At 39.5% G+C, this 14,665-nt stretch overlaps 1 protein-coding gene and 1 pseudogene across 1 annotated transcript in view; both read right to left on the bottom strand.

Moving 5' to 3' along the window:
• Nucleotides 1-14,665, bottom strand: part of Adcy2 (adenylate cyclase 2) — a 367,518-nt gene that overhangs the window by 277,711 nt on the left and 75,142 nt on the right. The window lies entirely within an intron of this gene.
• On the bottom strand, nt 4,201-4,803 carry LOC129669697 (high mobility group protein B2-like; annotated as a pseudogene).

Below are 14,665 nucleotides of genomic sequence, written 5' to 3' on the forward strand. Positions count from 1 at the left end.
ATTTTACTCAGAGATGTACAAGACAGACATAAAGCTCAAAACCTTATCGTGCTCTTCATTATCGTTGAAAAATTAACGACAGCCTGCAAAGTACTGCAGCTGCAGTTTCCAGGCTGTGAGCGCTCTGCAAGACACCATAGATTCAGAACAAATCCCCTCACTACCTCTGTTTTACGTTTTCTGTCATCTCCTGGGTAAATCTTATCCTTCAGTATGATGCTGTTTGAAGTGGGATCCAGTGAAAATGTAAGACAAGATTGAAGGGCTCATTATAAGGAAGATCTATCCCGCTTCACTCTTTTGCTGTTCTCTACTTTTGTTTGCTCATGTTTTGTGAGCAAGGTGTTATTTACCAAAGGAAGTGGGGTCTTGAGCACTTTTTTTTTTTTTCAAAATCCTTGAGGAGACACCATGAAGACTCCTAGGATATACACATAAGTATTACATTTTGAGTTCTTGATTCTTGGAAACTGTCCAAATATGAAACTATGAGATCATGTAAAATCTCTCTTGCTTGGCAGACTCCTAGAGAGCTATTGTTCTCAATCATATTTAATTTCCTACACAATTAATAAATTATTTTTATTAAATCTCAAAGGCACTCCTTATTTTTAAAATACTACTAATTAGGCATGTCTTGGCATGGCTACTTCGGGCCAATTTATTCAGGTACTTGATGAGACCTGAAATGTGCAGATTAAAGGTTTAATTGCTTCTCTCCAAAATTTTCATATTGCTTTTTAAATTTTAGGACTGTTTCATTATTTTCAGAGACAGGTTTCAACAGCTGTCTGATATAAATCCATGAAACTAAAAGCAGTATGCTAAAACATGTACATACTACATACATGTGTGGTGTCCAATCCACTTAACTGCTTTATCATCTTACCTTGGTTCTTATGGCTAATGTCAAATCCTCAGTGTTTTTCATCACATCTCTGTGAGATGTACTCTGTCTTTTGTACCTTTGTAGCTGTCTTCAAACTTTCCCTGAGATTAGCCAATAGTTAACTCATGCTTTCCTACTTTTTAATCCATATTGTTCTGAGATTTTGAATTACTAATATGATAGTTTCATGTAGCCCAGGTTGGCTATGGACGGCTCTGAACACCTCATCTTATGTCTTGCTGGAGATGGCTCCCATGGGCCTCTTGCAACATGAGCACTCTTCCAGCTGAACTACAGGCCCAGCCAACTAACACGTAGCTCTACCATTTATCTGATAGTGCTTCTGGAGAATATGTTTTCTCTTGGGCTCACATTGCAATTGTTTGCATTGGGCTTTGCATTGCGAGGTTTTCCATCTGTACCTTCGGATTCGTGTGCCTATAGGAGCTCTGCATAGACATCAGCCAAGTCCATCTCATAAAGAAAAAGGGTGAGGCTGTGTGGACAACCATGAGGTACTGCCTAAGTTCAGTCAAGTGCAGCACACACGTTCAGCCATCAATGACTTCTCTGGAGGAAGCAGAGTGAGTCCTGATTCTTTTTAAATTTTAGTTCTTTTGTTTCACTGTGACTAATTTCCATTTTCATTCTTTTCAGCATTATGCATTTAGTGAGTTTGCTCTTCTCTCTCTTGTCCTCCCTTGCCAGGCAGCGGTTCCTTTCTGAGGCTGCTGAACACCCCCATCCTGGGACTTCTCAGTTGCTTCCTGTAAATTCACCATGAGTCAGTGTTCTAACATACCAAGCTTAAGAATCTTCCTGTTCAGATATTTTTCTTTTTCCTCTCCGGAAATGAATTTGTCTTTTTGTAAAATTTCCTCTTTATTCTTTGACACTTTCATGTACTACATAATGAATTTTAGTCATTTCTTCACCCCATCCTCCTCTTTTATCCCCCTCCTTTTCCTGCTGAGACCCTTCTCATGCCTCCCGCTTACTTTCATGTATTCTTTCTGTGTGACTCCTGCGTTTCATTGGAGGTGCTTGCTCCATTGTGTGCATGTGTGAGGGGGAGGGCTACTTGCTGAGCATGGCAACTTATCGGTGGCCACATCACTTAATAAAACTGAGCTCCCTGCCCCTGCAGCCATTACCTACTCACACTCTTCAGGGAAGGAGCCTCATAGGTCCCTCCCCTACCCATAATGGACTGTTGAGATGCTCAATCTTGTGCTGTTTATATGGCTGTAGTGAGTCCGTCAATGCCATGGCCTTGTGTCCAGAAGATTTTCAATTACACATCTCCTCATCATCTGGTTCTTACATTCATTCAAACCCGTTTTCCTCTGTGTTTCTTAATATTGGAGAGAGTTATACAGCTGTCTCACTTGGGATGGGCCTCTTCCAACATTTAAAGTGGTTATGTTATTCTCCATGCCTTGATTGTCATCATTTTCTCCTCTGTGCTGTGCAGTCCTGCTCCGATTCTCGTTTTTTATTAGAATGTAGGAATGTTCTAATAATGAGAAGGTTAGGTGACCAGGAGGAAAAAAAAAAGAACAATTGAAACTGGTTTGACCCCAAGTTTGGCTCTGTTAGTACCTTGTATATAAAAGTTTCTCTCTGTTATGCTTTTGGAATGATTACAAGCAGCTTCAAGTGTTCTCCTTAATGATGTGAATGCTTCTTTCAGGGGATATATTGAGAGTATGAGGTCACCTTAGTAGGAATATTAACACTAGAAACTTCAATATCCTGTCTTTAATCCCAAATGGGTAACCAACTTCTGTTTTGAAAGATAAAATGTATTTCCCATCAGTTTGAAAACATGTAGCTATACATTCAACCGTTTCTGTCTAGTTGTCTGTCTACTTGTATTCTGGTCATCTAACTTTTTTGTTATTAGAACATTTCCAAATTCTAATATAAAAGACAAATATTGTGTGTAGATGTGCTGGACATAATCTTTCTGGACCCGTCTTGTCTGGAATGTTCAAAATCTCAGTCAGCAACAAGTGAATAATCTCCCCATATTTATACATTCACCTTGAGTGATAAAGTATTCAGTTTACACATTATAGACAGGAACCTTGACATGCTGTCAGAGAATGCTGAACTTTCATATTTTTGGAGTATGGTCTATCTCTTTAACATTAGTATTTCCTCTTAGTGCATTCCTTCACTAACATTTTATTTCCCAAGCAACACTGAGCCCCTTTTGCCTTATTTTCCTTATTCCTAGATATAGCATTATGAATATATTAGCATAATATATACCTAGGTATACCAATATGAATGCAAGTATGTCTATCATTCCATTCCATTTGTTTTCTTTCAGCTTGTATACTGAAGTCCGTTCCTATCAGCTCTTGGCATACTGGCTCACGTGATCTCTGCATTAGTCATAATGCTTTCATGAGAGCTTCTTCGTTTCCAGGAAGGTATTACTTACTAAATTCGTACTCTCTGTTCACTGCTCTAACAGGGGCATCTCCTGTGCTTTAACTAATCTACTTTAACAAATTTATAATGTACATTATGTTAATATTCTCAACTGAGAGATTAAATATTAAATTTTACACAGTTTAAAGAACCTGGCCGTTATTATATTTCTAGGTCAAGTATGAAAGCCACAATTAAAGATAGCTATTCCATATGCTTTTCTCTATAAATACTCTAATTTATCCCCATTGCTCAATCACTTGGTTGACTACAACAAAATCTAACAAGGTGATGGTTCACATGCTTTTCGATCTTCATTTTAATGAGAATTTTAATTTGGAAATAGTTATTTGTATAACACAGTTAACTCTTCTTACTACATTTTTATAAAACGGTAAGAACTTTTTTTTAAAAAAAGATTATTTACTGAGAATTTACCGCATAAGAAATAGACTTAAATTATAGGAATTAATTTAAGAGTATATAGCGAAACAACCTTTTAAATATTACCCTTTTAATATACATTATATTACAAATTAAAAAAAACCCAAAAAGTTCAACATCCTAAAAAATTTAGTGGTAATAGAAATTGCTATGAATTTTTTGCTACCATAAGAAATTAAAGAAACCATTAAATATTTGAGAACATTCAACATCAAAATCTTTAAATCTAACTGTACGTTATAGCCCCTGAAAAAGCTACAGACACTTTTTTAAAAATGTATTTTTTACTACAAAGAATCTCATCAGCTATACTGAAATCTGTACAGTTTTTATTCTGAAACTCATGTTGAGCTGCACTTGAGTTTCACATTCTTAGCAAAATAGTTGCCTGAGTGCATACACTCCACACATTTTAGGACACCCACTTATTCTTCATCCTCATCTTCTTCATCATCTTCTTCCTCCTCCTCCTTTTCCTCCTCTTCTGGTTTCTTCTTCTTTGAGCCCGCTGGCCTACCAGGCCCCTCCTTTCCTGCTTCATTTTTGCCCTTAGCCCGGAATGAAGCAATATTCTTTTCACACTTCTCCTTAAGTTTAGCCACCTTCTGCTCATAGGGTTGTTTATCTTTGGCAGATTGTTCAGAACGCAGCTCACCTAGCTTCTTTGTAGTATCTCCTTTACACAGGCCCGGGTGTTGACTTTTGATCTTGGGGCGCTGTTAAGAGCAAAACAGGAAGAAGGCAGGTAGCGGTCTTTTTGGAGCATTAGGATCTTTTTCTTCCCTTTCCTACCCCCTTTGGGAGCAAAGAATCTCCCTGTCATAATCTTTGCCGTTCTTGGCCAAATCTTCGAAACTTCGACTTTCCCTTTGCAGGCATGGTCTTCCATCTCTTGGAGCACTTCTTTGAGAACTCGGCGAAGCTGACGGAGGAGTCTGCATCTTCTTGTGCTCCTCCGGGTAGGTCTGCATGAAGAAGGTGTAGAAGGATATCTTGCCCCAAGCTCGTTGCGGGTCTCCTTTGTCCATGCTGACAGCGCTAGGTGTGTACCTGGTGACACGAGCTCTTCCCTGAAAGCCCAGTGGAGGGATTTCCTTCCCCAAGCTTCCAGGGAGAAACAGCTTATAATGCAATCCTCAGCCTCATGTTTTGCCTAATTTTATCCTTTCAGATTTAAGATTTTAAAAGAATGTAACAAAGTTATATTTTCTTTCCAGTTCAGAATACATTCTACATAGTTCCTAGAAAAATGTATTAATCTCTATAGGCCTGTTACACATTCTTTTTTTTTTTCTTTTTGAGATTATAATTATATCATTTTCCCCTTCCCTGGGCATTTGGAAACACTGGCAAAACACTTCAGTGTTTTTGGTGCAGAGCTTACTCATTTACCCCATAACCCACCAAATAGACATTTTTCTGCCATGCACCGATATCCAGTGTCTTAGGATTTTATTACTGTGAAGAGACATCATGAGCAAGGCAACTCTTATAAAAGACAACATTTAAATGGGGCTGGCTTACAGTTTCAGAGCTTTAGCCCATTATCATCATGGTGGGGAGCACTGTCTAGGCAGACATGGTGCTGGAGAAGGAGCTGAGAGTTCTACATCTCAATCTTCAGGCAGCATCAGGAGAGTGTGTGCCACACTAGGCAGAGTTTGAGCATAGGAGACCTAAAAGGCCCCTCCCATAGTGACACACCTCCTTCAACAAGGCCACAACTACTCCAATAAGGCCACACCTCCTAATAGTGCAGCTCCCAATGGGCCAAACATTCTAACACATGGGTCTATGGAAGCCAAAACTGTTCAAACCACCACACCTACCAAAGAGCAACATACACAAAGAACCTATAGTTAATGAGGTACAGAAACACAGGTATTAGCCACCAGTGCTATACTTTTCATAAATGAGTGGGAAACTAGGTCAGGGGTATATTTGCTGTGTTGTCTTTATCTAGTTATAATATCAGGATGGTGTCAGAATCTAAAAGAGTGTGTTGAAGAGATTTTTGTCACCCTATTTTGTAACACAGCGCACACTACAAAAACCATGCAGACCTAGAGCAAGCTGTTCTGATACAAAGGTACTTTTAAATGAGTTCCTTGATTATTATTGTTACACACATGTATATGTATAGGTATATGTATGCATAAATGTATTAACAGACTGCTGAGTCCATTTTTGTTGTCCTCATGTATATAGTTTCAGGGAAGATGGCTTTGTATTAGATAATCAAGCACTAGGGGTTTCATGGCTGGGAGAGGATATGAAACAACAATGATCAAAGAAAAGGAGATCATCAATTTGGGATTAGGGGCATGGGAGAAGTTGTAGGGACAGTGCCAGGAGGGGAGGGAGGGAGAAAAGGATAAGAGGGAAGTGATGTAGTTCTCTCTTATTTAAAATGTACTTTTAAAAGAAAAGACTTTTCTCTTTCTAAATTTCTAAAATGGTTATTTGGTGTTTCTGTTTCCTTAATTCTTTTAAGCAATATATATTTTATTGAAATACCACCTATCTTGTTTAAATTTCATATCATCAGTATAGAGTTGTACATAATGAGGCCTTTCATAACATCTGTAAACTGCTATGACAGTTAAGAATGGTTATGCATGAAGGGGACAGCAAAAGAACAGGACAGAAAAATTAACTTTTTACTGTTTTTTTTATCACTTCCAAATAATTTATTATATATTTTTAAATTTTTAAATTACAATAAAATTATATAATTCCCCTTCCCTTTTCTCCTTCCAAACCCTCTTATTTATATCCTACTTTATCCCTTTAAAATTAATGGCCTCTTTTAAAAAACTATTGTTGTATATGTATATTTATATGCATGTATAGATATATATACATATATTATTAAATATATAAACTCAACCTGTTTGGTTAATATAATATAATATTACATATTATAATATTATATAAGGGATGACCATTCGGTATTTGATAACCAAGAAGTCTCACCAAAGAAGTTTTGATGGTGAGATTCAAGTTGCCAGGAGCAGGGACTCATTATGCACCATCTTACATGGCTATAGTAAATTTAAGTGTAACTTGGCCACAAAACCACAGCTACTTAGGAAAAGAAAAAATAAGTGTGCCAGTACCATATTATAGTCCTTGGCCATCTAATTCATGTGCAGGGCAAGGTGAAAGCTATATGTATGCAATCCATAAATTTACACTCATCTGTTTATTCATCAACACTATTGGTCATCCATTTGCCTTCTGATCATTCAGACCCTTAATTTTCAACACATCAGTGTGTGAACACATGAAAACAATGGCTTTCAAAAGGACTTAGTTTTGTAGCCATTTATTCTGTTTTTTTTTAAATTTTATTTTTCTTTTTAGTTACATTTTGTTAACTCTGTGTCCCAGCTGTATCCCGCTCCCTCATTCCCTCCCCAACCCCACACTCCCTCCCTGGTCTCCTCCCTGCCCCTTTCCAAGTCCACTGATAGGGGAGGACCTCCTCCCCTTTCATTTGACCCTGTTTTATCAGGTATCTTCAGGGCTGGCTGCAAAGTCCTCCTCTGTGGCCTAACAGACTGCTCCTCCCCTGGGGGGGGGGGGGCGTCAAACAGCCTGCCCTTGAGATCCTGTTAGAAATAGTCCGTGTTCCCCTTACTTTGGAAAACTACTTGGTTACTGAGCTACCACGGGCCACATCCGAGCAGAAGTTCTAGGTTATATCCATAGATGGTCCTTGGTTGAGTGTCAGTCTCAGAAAAGACCTTGTGCCCGGATATGTAGCCATTTATTCTGAATTAAGATATCCTACCCTTTTGATCTTAGTCTATCAGATCACATCAGGAGTGGCTGCTGCATTTTCATCTTCTGTGGCCTGGTAAGGCTGCTCTCCCCCTCAGGGGGAGGTGATCAAAGAGCAGGCCAATCAGATTATGTCAGATAATCAGAGGCAGTCCCTCTTCCCATTGCTATGGAACCCACTTGGACATTAAACTGCCATGGGCTACATCTGTGCAGGGGTTCTAGGTTATCTCCATGCCTGGTACTTGGTTGGAGTATGAGTCTCTGGGAAGACCCCTGTGTTCAAATTTTCTGGTTCTTGTGGGGTTCCTGTCATCTCCAGATCTTACTATTTCCCACTTCTTACATAAGATTCCATGCATTCTGCCCAACAGTTGGCCATAAGTCTCAGTGTCTGCTTTGATAGTTTGCAGGGCAGAGGCTTTCAGAGGCCCTCTGTGGCAGGTTCCTAGGTTGTTTCCTGTTTTCTTCTTCTTCTGATGTCCATCCTCTTTGCCTTTCGGGATGGGGAGAAGAGGAGGACCTCCTCTATCAGTGGACTTGGGGAGGAGCATTCATGAAGAAGGGGGAGTGAGGGTGGGACCGGGAGGGGAGGAGGGAGGGGCTTATGGGGGGATACAAAGTGAATAAAGTGTAATTAGTAAAATAAAATAAATTAAAAAAAAACATCATGTGAAGAAGAAAATCCAGAAAGAAGGCTTTGTGATGTACAAACCCACACAGTACCCCAAGGAAGAAGATTTCTGGCAGGGACAGATACCAGGAGTTATCTGGAGATTTGAAAAAAAAGAACTGAATTCATAAAGAATCAGTCTGTTTGTCTTTTCCCTTAAAAGAGTATTACTTTTGTTCAATTTGCTTGCGTCCTTTACAGTACACTTGTCATTCTGTTTGCAATTTTTTATAAACTCACCCTTAAATTAAAAAAAAAAAAAGAGACATCCTATCCTAGACAAAGACACATTAAAATTCAGGAAGTAAACAACTTCCAAATCTCAGGAAGTCCCTGGAATTTCCAATACTTACAAAATTTCTTCTGCCCGCAAGGCTGTAATGGACAAGAGTTTCAGACCTGTCAAACCACCTGCCAGTCATGCAAGGAGCTCCTAGGATGCAGCTTTCATGAGCTGTCACCCAAGCTGGAGAGGGATTTTCAATGATGGAGCTGGCTTTGAGTTGTCCCCACCCCTTACTCATAGACTTGTAAGTAATCTCAGTAAATTCTTGGGTCACCAAGTTGGACTTCAGTGGGATCATTATTTTGGTTCATAATTAAGTCTTTATCTGAGAAGACTGCGTCATTTAACTTGGAGATGGTTTGAATGTGACCCCAATGACTCCTGGATTGTAACTTATTCCTCAACATGGTGACACTGAACAGTGGTTAAACCTTTAAGATATGGGCTTTATCTTGAATTATTCATTCATTATAATATTTCCCTCAGGAAAGATTAAGGCTACAGTGGGTCACACTGGCTCTCGAGAGAAGGTTGCTATGACAGAATGTGAGTGGCCCTTTATGAGTCTGTCTGCTTCTGGTTACTTCCATGTGAGTTTGTAATATCCTCTATTCTGAGGTCCTCACCAGAGCTGAAGTGAAGTCAGCACTGTACCCTGGACCTGCAACACTTGGCTCTTAATACATCTCTGTTCTGAATAAAATACCCAGCCTAGGGTACTTTGTGACTGCAACATAAAATTGACTAATCTGGCTACCTTTTTATATTATTAACTTTTTCTCTCAAAAGCATGCTCTACTGAATTTTTTTAAATGGTTTTAAACTTTCTCTTTCACAATTTAACCTTGTACCATGTCTCTAAAAACAGAAGACTTTATTGTTTCATGTTTAGTTTTCCTTTGTTTTGTTCCAGTTCTTAAGATTGAGCCCAGGGTCTTCTGCATGCTCAGAAAAGCCAGCACTTTCAGCTATTTCAATATTCTTGCAAAGTAATCAGCACTTGCCATGCACCACCACACAGAGAATGAACACTCAGGTTTTGGTAGGCATGAAAGAACATTTTATAAATTCAGTCATCTTCATGATTATGCCTTCTTCTGAAATGAGGGAAACCTCCACTGACTGGCTAAATAATTCACTGAAACTGCTTCTGGACTACTCCCAATTTTTTTTAAATGGAACAGTTTCATGGGCTACTTTTAGAAAAAGATGTCAGATCCTTCAAATTCTGCATGCTTGCTAAAATTCCATGGGAGTTTAAGGTATATAACATGATGCTTGCCAGTTAATTACAAAATAAGATGAACTACTTTGGAAAAAAGTATTATTTAACATGCTTTGATTAGCAAAAGATGAAATAAATTATACTTCTAAATCTTAAAAATTTCCAAATATATTTAGTTTAGGTCATTTCATTTAAAAAAAGTGGCATTGTTCCATTATAAATGCAATTAGTTTTACATCCTGGGAACAAATCAAAATTTCAGGTCTTAAGAACTATTAATCTTGTGAATGATATTTTTTGTTAAAATTATAGTATCACTTTCCCAAAGCAGTTAAATTTTCAGAGTTCATGGGCATATACTAGGGCCTTCCAGACAATGAATTAGATGACGCAAGGAGGTGTGGGACTCTTGACAAAGCAATGTCGGTTACCTGTCAGTGACAGGAGCTACAAGAGTTTTGTGAAGTAGACTTAACTTATTTATCCACGGTAAGTGAAGTTAAAGCCATGGCACAGTTGTGACACGGGGATGGTTAATGCTAAAGAGCAAATGTGTATGCTTTTGGGCCTAAATGAGACCATGGGCTGAGCTAAAAGTAATTACCAAGAACTGAATGTTTATTTGAGTTCTGTTTTTTTCTTAATAATACAGAGGGGTTGAGCAAGAAGTGGTAAAAAAGTATTTGACAACAGAGATAAGGAGAATCTGAACAATCTTTCCAATGGAGTATATGGCCTTCCAAAGGGATAGCCAATATCAAAAAGATGATGAGACTAGAGTTCTCCCAGGTTAGAAGAGATTAGAAGGATGGACTCCTTATCTTTATCCAGCATCTAAAGTTGAGTTCATGCTACAAGTAGTTGTAGTTAAGTTCTGTTACTTCAATTCACACTTGGCTGGAAACACATAGAAGTGATTGCCAAGTCCTTGTTGTAACAATAAAAGGGGACTTCGGGGCCTCTGCTCAAAGCTGATGACCAACGCATCAGCTGCTTCTCCTTCTGAGGCTCAGCCACCTGCAGGCTTACCTGAGTGTCTGCCAACGTGATCCAGCCCCTGCTCAAAAGTTAGTGTCGGGTTAGTGAAGGCAATGTCTGAGTATCTGGGAGAGATATGTCTTTGATATGATTCACCACCAACACTATGAGAAACTCTAAAACATAAGCAACAGTTTAACAGTAATGGACAGGTGTGTGTGGAAGGACGGAAGGTGGAGGCTCAGCAGAGGAACAGGAGGGTACAAGTACTTACAGGTTCTTAATTTAACAAGAACTTTAGATTTGGGCAAAGACTAGAGGTCACAGAAAGGTGGTAAGCAGTTCTATGACCTGGTCATTGTGGGCTTTAGTAAGGTCACTATGCCCTGCTGAAACTACATTTGAAGGAACCCAAGATGGAGGTAAGATGGAGCAGGAAGGAAATGTCTCACCAGAGTAGTCAACTGAGCAAAAGGCACCTTTCCATGAAGAGTGTCTACAAAATTTAGGCCAGTTCTTGTCAGAGAGCTGGCTGCAGCTCATCAATTTCTTTTTCTCCTCCTGCCCTGAGGTCCCATGTGTACCCAGCACACTATAGAGGCACAGCCAAATGCATGCGTAGGTTGAGAAAACACCAGGGCACCTTCCTCTGAGCAAGTTGGCCCCAGATGAGTCTCTTTCGGTCTCTGGCATGAATGTGGAATGATCGTTTAACATTTTGGCTGTGGGATTTATGAGCAAGGTCAAAATATAGATTTGCACCTAACCTACCCAATTTCCTTTTCACCTCAACCTGTCTTTCCCTAGAGAAAATGCATTTGAGTTTGAAAACACTGTCATTTGGCATGGCTAAAATCAGAAACATTCTTCGTACTTTAAAACTGTCCTTATGTCTGCTGACCTTTATGTCCTCAGTCCTACCGTCATATCACTCCTTCCCACTCATGACTCAATATCTCTCCACTAAGAAACAAAAGACAGAATCACATCCCTCCATGCATTGTCCTCCCATCCTGCGTGTATATACCCAGAATCTTCTCACAGTCACATTCTGGTCACATGAGACCTAACAGTATTGACTGGAATATGTCCATTTTATACATGACTATCCTTTGAACCTTCCAGTCAGCTTACAAATGACACAAGAAACCACATGATAACCCCACCTTACTCTTCCCTTTCCTTCAGCCTATGACATCTTCAAGGACTAATATACACCAAATTCTTCTTGCTAATTCCATGCCCAGATGTTATCCTCCAATCTTTGCCAAAACCTCTATTTTTATTTTTTGATTTAAATTTATTTTTAAAACTTATTCACTTTACATCTCATCCCTGTCCCACCCCCCCTCCTTTTTCTACCCTCTCCCTTCTCCCCTCAGAAATGGTTTTTCTCAGAAAAGGAAACTCCTCCTCTCCTACCAACTGATACCAGCCTATTAAGTCTCATCAGGATGAGCTGCATCCTCTTCCTCTGTGGCCTGCCAAGATTGCCCCACCAGGGAGAAGTGATTGAGAAGCAGGCAACAGAGTTCATGTCAGAAACAGCCCATGGTCTCCTTACTAGGTGACCCAAATGGCCAACATAAGGCAGTATTCTGTCTCTTAGCCCCATACTTCGTCCTGTTTATCAGTGGATTTCATCACCATACTTTGGCAGCACTTCCAAGCACACACACTGGTCCCTGATCTATACCTTATTTTAACCTTGTCTGTCTGCTCAGGGTACCTCCCTAGTTATGCTGTGCCACTCGATCCTCTCATGAAAATACTAAACTGTTGATGTGAAGTCAGCAGGCATTCACAGAAATCATCTTCTCACTCTTGAATTTTGATCTTTTCCTGGGCCACTGATCTGTGATACAAGCCTTTCTTAGGATGCAGTTAGAAGGAGTGAGCAGCAACATGCAGTAAACTAGATCATAAGGGAAACAACCAGCTCCAATGTGCTCTGCTTCTAAATAAGGATGTCCTAGTTATCTGCATTTCCAAATCATGGTATTTCCAAGTTTCAATGGTTTTATCAGGCAGTGACCCCTACAAACACTGAGGACAATCTCTATGTGCACATATATGTGTCCATGCATGGTTAATCTGTCATGGTTAATTGTCACTCGACAGGACTTGGAACCACCTAAATGGCAAGCTTTCACTGTGTTTGTGAGGGATTTATTAAGAAGCCTAGAGGGGTGCAAGACTGAATAAAAAGAGAAAAGTAAGAGTATAAGCACCATCTTTCTCTGCCTCTCTCCTGCCCACCTCTCTCACTGTGTGTGTGTGTGGCCATGTGTGCACATATGAATGTGTCATATACCTTTATGTATGGGCATGAAGTATATGTTTGTATATGTGTTCATGTATTTGTCTATAGATGAGTACATGTCATGGTACCCGTCTGTCCTCATCTTCTATCTTGTTTCAGTCCAAGTCTCTTGTTTGCTGAAGCTAGGTGCCCATGAGATTTTGGAGACTCCACTCTCTAGCTTCCATCTCCCCACAAGAGTGCTGGTTTGCACAACCATACTACATGTCCACCTTTTTAAATGTGGGTTTTAAAGGTCCCACATTGGAACGACAACTGCTTTCCTCACTCTCTTTACTTCCTCACTACATACACAATGTGACCGGCCACTGCACTCTCATTCCACCATGGTGGACTCTAGCCCCTCAAACTGTGAGCCAAAATAAACATTTCCTTTGTTAGGTTGCTTTTCTCAAGTAGTTTGTCACGGTACAAAGCATTGCTGCGGAGAGCCTTCAGGCATGAGTTACCCAGCTCTACAGCACATTTCTGTTCTTGGCTGGCTTATTTTGTTTTCAGACTGAGTCAGTAGAGTCAAAGGAGAATTGCCTCCTCTGTCTATATTAAAGCCTCTGTTGCTTCATTGTTCTCTACCATCTAAGCTAGATCCCCCTAATCAAGGTCTCCTAGCCTCTGAGAAACATCCATTGCTTCCTGTTCACTCTACAGCTACGGCATGGGTGGGGCAGGCAGGAGTCAGCTCACAGGAAACTGCAAACTATTAAAGATTCTCATTTGAAAACAGTGACATTTAATATAAGAACTTCTGAAAGACATGAATAATGGCATTAGCAGAATAAAAGAACAGCTCTTATAGATGCTATTAATATTCTACAACTCCTACCAGTTGTAAAGGGAGAGAGCTGACATCAATTGTGTATATATATATATATTTCAGTCTATGAGACTCCCACCTACTCTCACACTGAGAGCAAGTTTCCAATCACATATCCAATTTCCTTTTCCCAGAAGTAATATTCCTACCCACTAAAAATGATAAATTTTGCTACTTTATCCTTTAAGTCTCTACTTGATCATTAAATGACATGTTAAAATTGTTTTCAAAACTCAATCAAAAAAATGAATAAGGCTGGAGTAACCAAAGGCTCACCCCATGCGCCCAGGGTCTCCATGCTAAGCACTTTTAGACTCCATGGAGTTTCTTATATCTACTTATATGAGTTTCAAAGGGAAATCTGACTACCAATGCAAAAAGCATCCCTCTCCTCAAAAGAAATGGAGATTTTATTATGAGCCAAATACAAGTGACCATAGCCCAAGAACAGAAAATAAGGTTGCCTTAAATGACATACCCTACCATAGACATGAGAAAAATCTTAAATCATTGCATTTCCCAAATACATTTGTGGGAACATCAGGCTAGGCATAATAGAGGAAAGCAGATACATTTGCTATATGAGATGGCATCTGATGTGAGCCTTAGCTCTTTAGTTGGTAGGAGCTAAATAGGTATGCTAAGAATACAATCCAAAAATCTTCTCTGAGAGTCAAAAGAATGTCAGTTCAGATACAGAGGTGGACAATGAATGGGTATTAAGAGGACTAAAGATAGATGGAGATAATTTTTGCTCTAGATCTACAACACTGCAACTCTCTTTAATCAGGAAGCCTTGTAGAAT

This window comes from Psammomys obesus, unplaced genomic scaffold (assembly GCF_907164565.1).
Source record: "Psammomys obesus unplaced genomic scaffold, mPsaObe1.curated_primary_1811, whole genome shotgun sequence".
NCBI lineage: Eukaryota > Metazoa > Chordata > Mammalia > Rodentia > Muridae > Psammomys > Psammomys obesus.